Raw genomic sequence first — 3340 nt, forward strand, 5'->3', positions numbered from 1 at the left:
ATATTTGGCCTTTGTTATGTTAAGATACTTTCCTTCTATACCCATTAGATTAAGTGTTTTGATCATAAATGGATGCTGTATCTTTTTCTACATCTGTTGATAATATCATATGATTTTATTCTTTATTTTGTTTATGTGGTGTATCACATTAATCAATTTGCATATGTTGAACCATCCTTGTGCCCCTGGGATGAAGCCAACTTGATCATGGTATAAAATCTTTGTAACGTGTTGTTGTATCCAATTTGCTAATATATTATTTAAGATTTTTGTATCTGTGTGTATGAGAGATGTTGGTCTGTAGTTTTCTTTCTGTGAATGTGTATGTTATCCTTACCAGGTTTTGGTATTAGGATAATTTTGGCTTCATAAAATGAGTTAGAAAGTATTGCTTTTTCTTGAATTTTTTGGAAGAGTTTGAGAAAAAGAGGTATTAAATCCTCTTTGATGGTCTATGGCCATGCCACCCTGAACAAGCCCAATGTTTGATCTCGGAAGCTAAGCAGGGTCGGGCCTGGTTAGTACTTGGATGGGAGACCACCTAGGAAGACCAGGTGCTGTAGGCATAAATACTAAATAAATAAATAAATAAATAAACAAACAAATAAATAAAATCCTCTTTGAATGTTTGGTGGAATTCACTGGTGAAGCCATTTATTTCTGCACTTTTACTTTTGGGTAAGTTTTTGATGATTGTTTCAATTTCCATTCTGCTGAACAGTCTATTTAGATTTTCCAGTTATTCTTGATGCAGTTTAAGAAAGGTTTATATTTCTAAGAACTTGTTTATTTCTTCCAGGTTATTAAATTTGGTGTTTTATAATTTTTCGTAGTATTCTTGTGTGATCCTTTGTATTTTGATGATAACTGTCATTAATTCTCCTCTTTTATCCCTGACTTTGTGTTTGCTCTCTTTTCTTCAGTGAGTCTAGACCAGGGTTTGTCAATTTTATTAATCTTCTTAAAGAAGCAGCTTTTTGTTGCATATTTTTTCTATTGTCTTTTTTTTCTTAATTTCAGTTAATTCTGCTCTAATTTTGAATATTTCCTTCAGTCTGCTGACTTTGTGCTTCATTTGTTCTTTTTTTCTAGTTTTTTTTTTTTTAAGATAAAGCATTCATTTATTTATTTGGGCTCATTCATATTTTTTTGAGATAGGCTTGTAATGATTTGAACTTTCCTTTTATTACTGATTTTACTGGTGTCCCAAAAGTTTCAATATGTTATACTATAATTTTCATTCTTTTCTATGTATCTCTTAATCTCTCTTTTTATTTATTCTCTGACCCAGTCATTCACCAGTAGCACATTGTTTAATCTCCATGTATTTGTGATTCTTCCCACTTTCTTTTCACAGTTGATCTCTTATTTCAAAGCATTATGATCAAAGAATATGCTTGGTATGATTTCAATCTTCTTAAATTTGTTGAGGCTAGTTTTATGTCTCAACATATGGTCTATCCTCGAGAATGTTTCATATGCACTAGAGAAGAATATATAATCTGCTGTTTTGGGATGAAATGTCGATTATGTCTAATTGGTCTAATGTATCATTTAAGGATGTTATTTCCTTATTGATTTTCTGTTTGGATGATCTATTCATCTCTAACAATGGGATATTTAGGCCCTCTGCTTTGATTGTATTCTTGTCAGTTTCCTTTTTAGTTCTGTTAGTAGGTGCTTTATATATTTTGGTGCTCCCTGATTGGGAGCATAGATATTAGTAAATGTTAGGTCTTCTTAATGTATGGTTCCCTTTATCATTATGAAGTGTCTATCACTGTGTCTCTTTACCTTTTTTATTTTGAAGTCTATTTCATCAGCTAAGAACAGCTACAAATGGCTTTCTCTGGTTGCCACTTGCTTGTATTATTATTTTCCACCCTTTCATTTTGAGTCTATATTTGTCTTTGCAGCTGAGGTGTGTCTCTTGAAAGCAGCATCTGGTTGAGTTTTGTTTTTTGATCCAATCTGCTACTCTGTGTCTTTTTATTGATGAGTGTGGTCCATTTACATTAAGGGTGCTTATTGAAATACGAGGTTTTCCTATAGCCATTTTATCTTTTGTTTTCTGGTTTCTCGGTGTTTCCACTGTTTCTTTGTCCTTTTGTTTCTGTCATTTTAATTTGGTACTGTTTTGTGGATTTTTCCCTGTGATCTCTCATGTCTTATGCTGTATGTCTCAGTTCTGGATTTATGGAGTGTGGTTACCATTAAGTTTATGTGAAGGACAGTTATATATACAGTAGTGCATTTTCCTCTGCATGCATCTTATCAACATTCCCCTTTGTGGTTTTGGATTTTTACTCCCTCACCTTTTCTGTTTTTGGTGTCTCAAAATATCACTATATATGCTAAACATTCATTTCTAAGTTGCAGTAGCTGTTATCTTCTCTTTTTAGAGTGTTGGTTTATTATTATTATTATTTTTGGACTTTAACAATTGTGTAATGTTTAAGCTTATTATATCCTGTTCTTAATAAGGGTTGCACTTTCCTGCTTCTGTCTGACTGTTAGTCATAGTTATGTATTTTTTATCCTTTTGTTTCAGGTAGAATGACCCCCTTTAGTATTTCCTGTAATGCAGTCCTTGTGGTGGAGAATTCCCTCAGCTTTTGCATGTCTGAAAAAATCTTTATTTCTCTTTCATATCTAAAGGAGAGCTTTAATGGATGTATTATTCTTGGCTGATAATTTTTTCTTTCAATAGTTTGAATATTTGGTTCCATTTCTTCTTTGCTTGTAAGGTTTGTGCTGAAAAGTCCGAAGATAGTCTAATGGATATTTCTTTATAGGTTACTCTCTTCCTTTCCCTGACTGCCCTGAGAGTTCTTTCTTTGACATTAATTTTTAACAACTTTAATATAATGCTTCTTGGAGAAGACCTTTTTGAGTAGAGATAATTGAGTGTTCTGTTAGCTTCTTGGATTTGAATATCCAGCTCATTTCTTAGATATGGAAAATTCTTCTCAATTATTTGTTTGAATATGCTCTCTGTTCCCTTTTCTTTCTCTTCACCTTCTACTATACCTATTATTATTATATTGATTTTCCTGATGATATCAGATAGTTCTTGTATAGCTCTTTTTTTAGTTTCTTTCTTTCTATCTTTCTTTTTTTTATTCTCAGGTCTCTCTCTTCTTCCTTCTGAGTCATTTCTAGATCTGTGACTTTGATATCACTGATTTTTTCCTCCATCTGGTCAGCTCTATTTCCTAAGCTTGCTATTTCATTCTTCATCTCTTTTAATGTGTTCTTCATCTCCTAAAGTTCTATTTGGTTCCTTTTCAGGGTTCACATCCCTGATGAAAAATTCATTTCATTCATTTATTTTGTTTCT

The 3340-nt window shown here is 32.3% G+C and overlaps 1 pseudogene; it reads left to right on the plus strand.

Annotated features, from left to right (window-relative positions):
* The first annotated feature begins 450 nt into the window (after positions 1-450).
* LOC120613880 (uncharacterized) lies at positions 451-566 on the plus strand (annotated as a pseudogene).
* Positions 567-3340: the final 2774 nt, after the last annotated feature.

This window comes from Pteropus medius, unplaced genomic scaffold (genome assembly GCF_902729225.1).
Source record: "Pteropus medius unplaced genomic scaffold, Ma_sr-lr_union100, whole genome shotgun sequence".
NCBI lineage: Eukaryota > Metazoa > Chordata > Mammalia > Chiroptera > Pteropodidae > Pteropus > Pteropus medius.